A 12,187-nucleotide genomic window follows, 5' to 3' on the forward strand; every position below is an offset into this window, starting at 1 on the left:
GTGTCCCCTGCATTGGCAGGCAGATTCTTAACCGTTGTGCCACCAGGGAAGCCCCCAAATAATACTTTTAATTGGATAAATTCCCTTTAAAAAAGTGGATTTTCAGCTTCTTTAGAACAAATGGAAAGTTCTATCAACATTTCCTATGGGCCCTTGTGGCAAAAATGAGCCAGACAGAGTTGTGGCCACCTTAGACCAAGCACAGGCTCTCCAGTTGTCAAGTACCCCTGTGTCTTATGTCCCAGGGGCCGAGGTCACACGTCAGTCACCTGGACATTTCACTCCCTGAGGTCACCTGCCTGGCCACCATGCTCCACGATGCATTCTGACAGCATGCTGGCTTTGGGGTCCAGAATCTTCCATCTCAGGTCCACACACTTCTGCTCCCCAGATGCTCCCTTGGCCCTGGCAGTGCTCCTGGGCAGCAGAGGACAGTAATTTCTCAGGGTGTTGAACACACAGCCTCTGGGGTCAGGACCACAGTGTGGGTCCTTCCCACAAAGGGGACGTCAGAGAACTAGTCTCTTCTGATAAGCCAGATCCCCACTCCTTGTGATGCCTGGCTGTCCCTCCCTAGGTGCTGGGACATCAATGCCAACGTGTCCATCTGGTGGGTCATTCGAGGGCCTGTGATCATCTCCATCCTGTTAAGTGGCCATCCCCCTGAGCTGGGCTCCAGCGGGAGAGACAAAAACAGGACCGGCTTGCAGGGCAGAGGGCCAGGGCGAGGCCAGCATCGCTGCCTCTGGGTGTGCAGAGGGATAAACCAGACCTTTCAGGGGCTGGGCAGTGGCAGGAGGGTCTGGAAGCTCGGCCCCCAAGAGACCAGTGGGAGGGCAGTGAGGCAGGTGGCAAGAGCTTGCCTTCTCCTGGTCCACGGGTGGCAGTTGCAGTGTGGTGAGCAGAGCTCCTTACCCGAACTGGCTGGCTCAGGCTGGCCTGAGATTCCCCCTCCACTGGTTCAGAACACTGGTGCCTGATCATTTTTCTTGGTGTTCTCTGGTTAAAGTGGGCAGACTCGCTGAGCTGGGATTACAGGTGGGGGGTTGCACCTGGGGAAAGCCAAGTGCCAAACTGGTCTTGGGCCTCTGTGGTGCTGTGACTGGGACAGGCCCGGAGGGGTGTCCCAGCGGAGGGATTCAGGAGGGACTCGTGGACAGGGGAGCTCAGGGGTCTCAACCCTGACTGGACTCTCAACCTGGGAGCTTTCTAAAAACAGTGATAGCAGAGATGCAGGGTGTCCTTGTCTTGGGGAGGGGCCTGGGGGCTCATCTTGGTTTTCAGTTCCCAGGTGATTGTGCTCTGCAATCCAGAGGCCCTTAGCTGAGCCTGTGGGCCTGGATAAGAACAAGAAAGACCCATGGGGTGGGGGGCACTCTGGTGCAGCCCCTTCCCAGAAGGAATGTGCACAGGCTCAGAGGAATGCCAAGCCTGCAGAACCAGGTGACAGAACGTGCCCCTCCTGGGCTCACAGGAGGGCAGGACAGGGCAGCAACCCCCTCCTGTGCTGATGGCTGACTGGCTCGCCTCCTGGGGCCATCCGTTACCACCTTCTTTTTTTTTCAAAAATAATAGAATTTTATTTGATCCTACCTACCATCTCAACTTGCAATAGGAGAGCTGGAAATCGTAAAGAAATCCGAGTACCAGCCACATTAGGCCACTGAGTAGCTCAGGAGAGTATAACGACTTCCTATTTCTGCTTTTCTTAGCAGGTGTGAGGGCCATTCATTAATCTGGAACCACTCCGGGAAGAGGGTGTCTGATATGGTAGTAATGCAGAGTGTGCTACTAGCACAGGGAGTATCTAGTACTTTAAACAAGACCTTATGTTGGCTCCCCTAAGACATTGCTACCCAAAGTCATTTTATGGTAACAAATAATTTGATTATCATTTTTATTTGCTAGCCTTAGCATAGTGTTTTATAATCTGACTAAATTGAAGCTTAAGGGATAATGAAAGATATTAAGCTTCATTTTCTACTATAGTCAATAGGCTGAAAACACTATAATGAAATCTGCTATTATTTACCAAAATTTGTTTTTTGTCAGCTTGTCACATTTAGATAATGTCAGAACCTTTTTTATCAGGTTGATAATGTGGTGGAAAAATATTGACTCTATCACTATGTTTTAATAAGAATGTACTTGTTTTTCTATAAAATCAAAATATATTGCCATTTCTAAAATAATAATAATGGAATTCATGTAAAAAATTGGTAACTACGGGCTTCCCTGGTGGCGCAGTGGTTGAGAGTCCGCCTGCCGATGCAGGGAACACGGGTTCGTGCCCCGGTCCGGGAAGATCCCACATGCCGCAGAGTGGCTGGGCCCGTGAGCCATGGCCACTGGGCCTGCGCGTCCGTAGCCTGTGCTCCGCAGTGGGAGAGGCCGCAACAGTGAGTGGCCCGCATATTGTAAAAACAAAACAAAACAAAACAAAACAAAGATCCTGCAAGCCATGTGGTGTGGCCAAAAAAAAGGAAAAAAAAGCAAATCTCATTTGCATTTACTAAACCATAACCTTAGGGATGGAGTCCAGCAATCTGCACCTTAAACTTTGAGAACCTCTGTTATAAAGCCTTTGCTACTCAAAGCGTAGTCCAAGGACCAGCTTTGGCATTCATTCCCTGGAGCTTGCTAGAGATGCACAATCTCAGGCTTACTCCAGGTCTGCCGTTTAACAAGATTCCAACACATTCCAAGAGTGAGTAATCCATGCTGCAACTGAGCAGACCTCAGAGCTCCGGAATCCCAGGAGAGGGGGGCGGTGCTGTGGCAGCCATCGCTGCCCAGACAGTGTGTTTCACCAGAACTGGGGGTGGCGGAGGGAGTGATGAGCTGTCCTGGTGTGGTCTGCAGTGCCTTCCCTGCCCAGGGGCCAGGGCCAAGAGAGGTGCTGGGAAAGCAAATCACCTTTAGCCCCACCTCTGCCTTGTGTTTTACAGATTAATTTCATCCTTATTATAAACATCCTAAGGCTCCTGATGAGAAAACTGAGAACTCAAGAAACAAGAGGAAGTGAAGGGAACCATTATAAGTAAGAGGAGGGCAAAGACCTAGGCACGCTCGCTCAGTCAGCAGGCATTTACCGAGCACCTACTGTTTACACAGCTGGTGCTGGGCCCTGGTGGAGGTGGAGGAAAAAGAAAAGCCGGGACCTGGAAGTTTACAGTGGACCAGGGGAAGGGAGAATGGGTCCATGTGACCCTGAGACCCGGCCCCAAGGGTGGGGAGAAAAGAAATATAAGCTGGATCCCTGGAGGCAGAGATCTTACCCTTGGGACAAGGTTAGGGAGTCAGAGAGTGGGCTTCGGGGACCCAATTTCAAATCTTTACAGGGACAGTGGCCCTCCTTGTCTGTGGGTTTTGCATCTGAGGATTCAGCCAACCTTGGATTGCAGATTGAAAATATTTGGGAAAAAAATTCCCAATCAAAACATTTTCATTGTAGGAGGTATTATACGTAATCTAAAGATGACTTAAATATATGGGGAAATGTGTGTAGGTTATATGCAAATACTACTCCATTTTATATAAACGACTTGAGCATCCAAGGGTTTTGGTGTCTGCCGAGGGTCTGGAACCAATCCCCGTGGATGCCGAGGGTCGACTGTATTTTCCAGCTTTCACTAGACCGTAGCTTTCACCAGACCTTAACTTTCACCAGATTTTCAAGATAATGTGATCCAAAAATACTTTAAAACCTTTAAGATGTTCAAGAAAGATGCTGTGTTAGTCTGCACAGCCTGCCACAATAAGATACCACAGATTGGCTGGCTGAAATAGGAGAAGTTGATTTACTCACAGTTCTGGAGGCTGGAAGTCCAGGATCAAGGTGTTGGCAGGTTTGGTTTCTCCTGAGGTCTGTCTCCTTGGCTTGTAAACGGCCACCTTCTCGCTGGGTCCTCACGTGGCCTTTTCTCTGTGCACCTGCGTCCCAGGTGTCTCTTCTTACAAGGACACCAGTTGTTTGGACTATGGTCCCACCCTGATGGTCTCATTTAAACTGGTCCCTGTCTGCAAGTACAGTCACATTCTGAGGTACTGGGGCTTAGTTAGAGCTTCAACTGAAAATTCTGGGGGAACATATTTCAGCGCATGACAAATGTTGAAGACAAATCAGTGTCCAACAGAGGCTTTCTCTGTCATGGCCTGAGTTTTGAGAATCTGGCAGAGGCCTGGATTACCGGGTGACAGATTCCCCAGGATGTCACTAGAGTAGTGGCTGCAAAGTAGGAGTCAGCTGGGGATCCCGGACAGAGTTGCCAGGTAAAATACAGGATGGCCAGTTTAATTTGAATTTTGGATAAACAACAAATAGTTTTTCAGTACTTACACCAAAAAAAACACTACCCATTGTTTATCTGAAATTCAAATTGAACTGGGTATCCTGTATTTTTGTTTGCTAAATTTGGCAACCCTAACCTGGGGAGAAAAGAAAAGAGCTTCTCCTTACAGATATTTATTATCAAACAAATGAGAAAGTTGGTTTTGCTAATAATACATTAGACATAGAGTGATAGTAATACATGCAGATACGTTATAAATCAATGAAGTTACTCATGTGGGTATGGGTTCAAAGTGTTTTACTGATAGGGTGCATGAACAGAAATTTGGGGACTGGCCGTGGACTGATAAGTATTGAATCCGGGTGACAGGTACATTGGAGTTGGAGATTCTCTGAAACGGAAGTAAAAACAAACAAGCAGTGGGGACGCTGCTGCAAAGCCTCCTGCGGTCCGGCGAGAGGGGGTGCCCCTGGGTGTGGAGGGGCCCGAGACTGCAGCGCCTCTGTGTCCTCAGGCGCCTGGCCAAGTCCACCCTCCTGCTGGTCCCCCTCTTCGGAGTCCACTACATAACCTTTGCCTTCTCCCTGGAGGATGCCATGGAGATGCAGCTGTGCTTTGAATTGGCCCTTGGCTCATTCCAGGTAAGCTCCAGACTGACTTTATGGCTGGAAGAGGTGTTCTCTCTCTCCTGAGAGAAAAATGGAGAGGCCGAAAGCCAGATCCTCCTGGAGGCAGAGGGATGCCTCATTTGGCAGAGACCCAAGAGACGCAGGGGCAGGACCTCACCGTGCTGCGTGACACTTGTGGGACCCAAGTTCCCCACAAGTCACGTGGGGGTGGGAGATGCAAGTAAGGAGAGAGAGACTGACTCCAGGGAAGACAAAGGGAACATAACCCAGCACGCACGATCACACAAATCTCAGTAATTAGAGTCAAAATAATGTAACAGCCGAGGGCTCTGTCTCAGTCATCAAGGAGTAGGACAGGAAGACGAGAGTAGTGGGGGCGTGGGTGGCGGGTGGAAGGCTGTGCGAAAGAATGGTAGCCTCATCTCCACACTGGGAAGTCCGTAAAAACCGCACCAAGCTGAAAAGTTCAGAAGTGGCAACATCAGCATATAATTCAGAATCAGTTGAACTCCAAGTCGTTGCCTCTGAGAAACAGGAAATGGGGACAGGGCTGTCAGGAGCTTACTGTTTTTTTTTCTTTTTTTTGTGACAAGAGACATTTGACTCTTTGAAACCAATTACATACACAATTTACTAAAAATAAAAGCCAACTTTAAAAGAAGAAAACAAAGGGAGGGGAGAAACCACCTACCTTCTAAATTAACAAGATGTTGTAAAGTTAAAAAATATAGTAAACCTGTTTGGACAGAAGGGGCTTTTAACGTGAATCTCAAACTTCACAGTGTTATTTGTTTATTTACTCATAACTATCTCCTTCCAAAAATAATATGATGTAGCTTTCAGGGAAAACATACAAAGGACAAAAAAATAAGTAGATGGGATCAGAGAATAAAGAAAATAAAGCCAAAACTGAGTTCATACACAGAAACAAATTTGATGAAATTTTCTGAAGGTGGCAGAGGTATCTCATAAATTTGTTTTGGAGCTTCCCAGTAGCCAAAGCAAAGACAGAAACACACTCTGTTTCAAGATTTAGATGAAAACAGGCTGGTCCCTAGGGAGAGGGCTGAGAGAGCTCTCTCCCAGTGGGTTTTCCAGAAGGAGCCAGCCTGTCCTCAACAACACTGACCGTCCTGCAGTCTTCCTCACCTGAGCAGGCCGCGGCTGCCCTCATTCCCGGAGTTCTGTTCAGGACGGCTGTGCCCAGTGCGGTCCTCCTGTCATGCTCCTGTTCGAGGGAGGACGCATCACTGGGAGCACATTCCTGAGTGGGGTCTGGCCCTAAGCAGCGCCTTCAGACCCCCCCCCCCAGGGCTGTCCCCTTCACTCCCGCAGAGCATCTTCTCCGCCCAGAGACCCCGGCCAGACCCCAGACCCACAGAGACCTAGTCTCCTGTGTAATCCGTGATCTTTTCCTCTGGGCCAGGAAGTTTCCACGTAATGTGTGGGAGGCTGGGCTCACCGTGGCCCCTTTAGCAGGTGGGGGGGTCCAGGTCCAGATGGGTGGAAGGTCATGACCCGGCCAACAGAAGTGGGTAGTGACCCCGCTGAGGACCTGGAGACCCAGGTGTCATCCTGCATGGAAGGGGACCTCCTGTCTCTGGAGCTGGGCTTACGGCTGGGGCTGCAGACTGCTCGTGAAAGCCGTTCGCCACCTCTCTGGGGAAATGCTTGTTAAGAGGAAACAAAGGCGCTTTCCTAAATGTTCCCATAGAAATGTTTACAGAGAAAAAGGATCTTTAAGACTTAAAAAAAAAAAAAAAGAACCACTGTTAAAATACAAACAGATATCATTTGATTATATATTATACATTTATGCTGTATGCATATTTTTTAAATTTTGTATTATGGAAAAAATTTTCCATAATACAAAAGTGAAGTGGACGATATAATGAACCTCCACGTGGCCCTTACCCTTTCATGGCCTGTCCTGTTTCACCTCTACCGCCACCCACCCTCATCATTTTAAGCAACCCCAAGCCATTGTTGTATTTCAAATGTAAATACTTTAGCATGTATTTCTAAAAGATGAGAGCTTAAAGAACACACACAGAACCATAATGCCATGATCACTGTCATATATTTCTAAAAACGAAAATTTATTAGCTCCTCCTAACTGTAGATATACTTGCTTATTGAGGAAAATTTGGAAAATAAGGAAAAGTTAAAAAAAAAAGGAAAATCCATCCATAATCTCATAGCCCGATATAATGACCTCTGTTCAAATGTCAGTGTGTTTACTTCTGTCTCTTTTCTATCCAAGAACACACACACACGTACACACACATGTACACACACAAAATTGAGATAGGGAAGTGTGGTTTTATATCCTCCTTGTTCTGTTTAATTCTTTATCATTCCATCATGAACGTTTCTCCAGGTCATTAAAATACTTCAAAGACTGCATATTCTTTATTATTATTTTTTATTTATTTTTGGCTGCGTTGGGTCTTTGTTGCTGCACACGGGCTTTCTCTAGTTGCAGTGAGCCGGGGCTACTCTTTGTTGCGGTGCACAGGCTTATTGCTATGGCTTCTCTTGTTGCAGAGCCAGGGAAGTCCAAGACTGCATATTCTTAATGATTGTATACAAACCGTGGAATTTCTGAAGCTTGCTGGCTGAGGCAGGCTGCCCTCTGCATACCTGGGGCACGTCTAACCAGCCCTCACCCAGGGCTGTCCCCACATCAACAGTGAGACTGTGTCTCCGGACCTTTGAGGCTGGGGCAGCCCTGGTCCAGTGAGGTGGCAGCAGCCTGACCACCAGCTCCCAGCCCGACGACCCGGGACTCAGTCACTCACCTGTGAAGCAGGGGTCCTCCCCATCCACATCCTAGGGCTCTGCAAGGATTCAATGAAGCACCTGGAAACCAGAAGCCCAAAATTACACAGGCTAAGCTGTGCCCGAAACCCAGCTCATTTCAAAGCCCGACTTTCACACACTGTGACAGCAGTTCCTAATCAATGGTGCCCCTTTGAACCATCTTTCAGAGCTGCTGATGGTCTCACCCCAGACATTTGGAGTTGGGGCACAGAGTGCATCCTGGGCCAGAGCTCCCAGGTGATTCTAACGTGTGGCAAAACTTGAAAACTGCTACCTTGAGTCCATGTTCCTGCCCCACTCCCGTGGTCCCCATTCCATGTGGCATCAACCACACCTGCGACTCTTAGAGAAGATCCTTCTAGTTTGTAACTCTTGTTAAAACGCCAGGATTGGGCTTCTGTGGTGGCACAGTGGTTAAGAATCCACCTGCCAATGTAGGAGACACGGGTTCGAGCCCTGGTCCGGGAAGATCCCACATGCTGCGGAGCAACTAAGCCCATGCGCCACAACTACTGAGCCCAAGTGCCACAACTACTGAAGCCCGTGCGCCTAGAGCCCATGCTCCGCAACAAGAGAAGCGACAGCAATGAGAAGCCCGTGCACCGCAACGAAGACCCAATGCAGCCAAAAATTTTTTAAAAACTAAATAAATTAAAAAACAAAACAAAAGCCCACCAGGACTCCTGAGCAGTCGTGTGGATGAAGCCCACAACAAACAGGCTGGTTCATCCCTCTCTGAGGTCCTGTCCATGTCCTAAGTAGCTAGGGGCAGGCCTGGCTGGCACTGGGGGGAGGGGCTGTGGCACCCAGGCCTCTGTGGGGAGCCTGAGGGCTGGGGCTTTTTAGGAAGGACAGGCTGGTCCTCGGAGGGCCCTGAGATGAGTAGGGCATCCGGACTGCGAGACCCTGCTCATAGCTCATGATTCCACGCAAGCCTCTTCGGCTCATATCCTGCATCTCAGCCCACAGCCCTGCCTGGCAAGCTCCACACCAGGATTCTGAGGGTACCACTGGGAAGAGAGGAGCTCCGGGTGCTAAGGATGGATGGTCCTGGTAGGCACAGACCCCCACCATCCCAGGGAAACTAAAGCATACGTAGCCTTGAGGCCTCTGACCTGGACATGAAGGGGGCTCATGTCCCACTTTTGGCTGGCTGGTAGCTGCCTGTGACCTGCACGCCGGCTGCTCTGACCACACGGCTACACGTGTCTTTCAAGTTGAATAGCTGGCCCTGTTTAAACCTCTCCAGATTTCCAGCTGTCTTGCAGATGAGCCCACCCAGGTCCAGGGGCTCCCATGGGCTGCCCCACCCACTGAGCCTGAGGGGCATGCCGGATGGGCATGACTCAGGTGCCATTGTTCCTGCCTCTCCCAGATGGCCCGCCTCACTGATTCCGGTGACCTGCCTGGTCCCTGTGGCCTGCACTTAATGTAACTGACACCACCCTGGTGCAGGGGCCCTCCCTGGACACGGGGGAGGTCCTTGCCCCCAAGGGTGTCAGTCTGTGGGTGATGCCAGCACAGCTAGGGGCACTGAGGGCCAGAAGAGGAAGCCTCCACTTCCCCTGGAGGGGGAGAGGCGCGAGGAGGCTCTGCAACAGCTGTGGGGAGCAGTGAGCTTGGGGCTGGTGATGAGAGGACCCCAGGCGGGTAGGAGGCTGGGTGCTGGGCCCGCACTCATCCCTTTGCCCTGTTTCTTCCGCAGGGCCTGGTGGTGGCCGTTCTCTACTGATTCCTCAATGGGGAGGTGAGTGTCCTGGGCTGCCCGGGTGCAGGGGAGCTCCCTCACAGCCATACCTGGAAGGGGTGCTGGGGAGTGGGGTGTGGCATTGGTAGGGGAGGCCGGGCCCTGCTGGCTTGGGCCTGTCCTCCGGGAGTCTGGGCTCACCGCCTGGGGGCCCCAGGATCACCTGCAGTCCTTGTTAAAACAACTGCTGGGTCCTACCCTATTTCTAAACCAGCAAAAATAGGTCCCGTCAGTCCGGGCTGGAGGCTGAGAACGTCTTAACTAGCACTCCAGGTGATTCTTATCCTTGGGCACGTTCAGGAAATGGAGGCAAGTGCAGGCGCCCCAGCCCTAACCGAGGCTGATGACTGTCCGCTTGCTCAATGGGTGACGCTGGTCACTGCCCTGCCCTGGGCCTCAGGCCTCTCATCTGTAAAATGAGTGACTGAGGTGAAATGTTTGCTGCTCCATCCTCTGAGACCTCCAAAGAGTGTGACTCCTGGCAGGGCGGGGGGCTGCGCCCTTAGCTTGAGGTCTCCGCCCTGCCCAGATCACTGCCGGGACGTGAGGCTCCTGGCACAGAGGCTTCGCAGTTGATTTTAGTTGGATGCGGTGTTGCCCCACTTGAATGGGAGTCGAGGTGGTAAATCTATGAGCGGCCTGCAGGAGGGGGAGGCACGCCCGCTGGGCAGACGTGGCAGAGCCCGAACGAGGCCCCAGGGGAGAAGGACCCTGGGCAAGGGTCATCTTTCCCTCCGGGTGACGGCTGGTCTCTGGGGGCAGGTTCAGCTGGAGGTTCAGAAGTGGCGGCAGTGGCACCTGCGTGAGCTCCCACTGCACCCGGTGGCTCTGGGCTCCTTCAGCAGCGGCACCAAGGCCAGCCCCTCGGAGCAGAGCCGGGGTACCTGCAGTACCAGTATCATCTGAGGCTGGAGCAGGGCCACACAGACAGGCCAAGATGGGTGCTGAGGGCCGACGGCTGCCCATCTTCCTGCCAGATGCCCTGTGATCGCTCCTGCGACTATAACACACCTCCTTCCAGCCTCGGGGCGGGGGCGTGGTGGTAATTCCTCAGAACTGAAGGGACCTGCGTACTCAGGGGAGAGCATTCTTTTTTTTTTTCGGTACACGGGCCTCTCACTGTTGTGGCCTCTCCCATCGCGGAGCACAGGCTCCGGACATGCAGGCCCAACGGCCCTGGCTCACGTGCCCAGCCGCTCTGCGGCACGTGGGATCCTCCCGGACCGGGGCACGAACTTGTGTCCCCTGCATTGGCAGGCGGACCCCCAACCACTGCGCCACCAGGGAAGCCCAAGGGGGAGAGCATTCTTGACAGAAGCAGAGGCGACCCTCCCCACAGTTAGAGAAGAGGGCATCTTGCTGGTAGGTGGGCCCAGCTCTACTTATGGCTTTGGGTGACCCTGGACAAGTGGCCCTGGCCCCCAATTTCTGCATCTCACCCCTTAAAACAAGGTCACCCCCTTTGCATCTTATAGTCTCCTACTGGGGTGAGAAGGCCAGATACCCATTTTCCTGGGCTCTCTCCAGGGACATTCATGGACTCTGTACATCTTGGAACCAAAAAGTTAAAAAAAAAAATCACAGGAGAGGTAGAGGCACCCAGTCCAGCCCAGAAAGAGGACCTGGCAGGGCAGAGACCAAAACCCCATGCAATCAGTGGCAGCCAGAATGAACCAGGAAGGGCCTGAATTCATCAGGTGGGAGAGGGGCAGGGGGCTAGTGTTGAATGAAATGGGCTGAGGGCAAAAAACCCATCTACTGGGCAGAAAAGGGACTGGAAAGGGGCCAGTTTGATGCACAGAAATGTAAAGTGGCCAGCAAGGGTGGAAAGCTCCACCGGATCCTGGTGCCCTCCACCTGCAGGCCTCTGCATCCAGGGTGGTTGTTAATCATTACCTGAGGTTGGGCCAGTCCCCAGTACCCGCTGGAGTCCGGCACCTCCAGATACGTGCTCTTTGAAGTGTGCTCTAGGATAAAAATGGTACCCTGAGGCTGTCTGTCCCTTACCAAACATGGATGGCCCACGCTTACCATGCCAGGCGGGCCCTCCTGGAAGGGCTTCAGGCGGGATTCACAGGGAGAGTCCCGAGGCACTGCCAGCTGCTGGAAGCTGGGGTTACCCAGGGATTACGGGGTTCCCCCCGACAAAGGGCAGGGCTCAAATAAAGTCAAACGGTTTGAAAAGCTGCTACACCCCAGCAGCCCTGAACGCTGCCTCCCTGAAGTGACCAAAGCTAAAGCAGGGAATTTGCACAAGGCCCTTTGAGCTGGTGAAGAAAGTCCTAGGCACTGACTGGACACCCTTCGCTGACAAATGATTCACTCTTAGCAAGCCCGGAGGCCCCAGGGACCCTGCAGCCCATATCCCAGCAGAGTCAATAAAACAGGTGTGAAATGTACTTGGCTGTGCAGCCAGCCTGAGCACCAGTTACCTGAGCTACCTCCACAGGTATTCCCATCCCAGGAAGGACTCAAGAAAAGGTTTTAAAATATGTTTCTTCTTGGGGCTTCCCTGGTGGCGCAGTGGTTGAGGGTCCGCCTGCCGATGCAGGGGACACAGGTTCATGCCCCGGTCCGGGAAGATCCCACGTGCCACGGAGTGGCTGGGCCCGTGAGCCATGGCCGCTGAGCCTGCGCGTCCGGAGCCTGTGCGCCGCAACGGGAGAGGCCACAACAGTGAGAGGCCCGCGTACCAC

The sequence above is a fragment of the Lipotes vexillifer genome, unplaced genomic scaffold (genome assembly GCF_000442215.2).
Source record: "Lipotes vexillifer unplaced genomic scaffold, Lipotes_vexillifer_v1.1 scaffold1036, whole genome shotgun sequence".
In the NCBI taxonomy this organism is placed as follows: domain Eukaryota; kingdom Metazoa; phylum Chordata; class Mammalia; order Artiodactyla; family Lipotidae; genus Lipotes; species Lipotes vexillifer.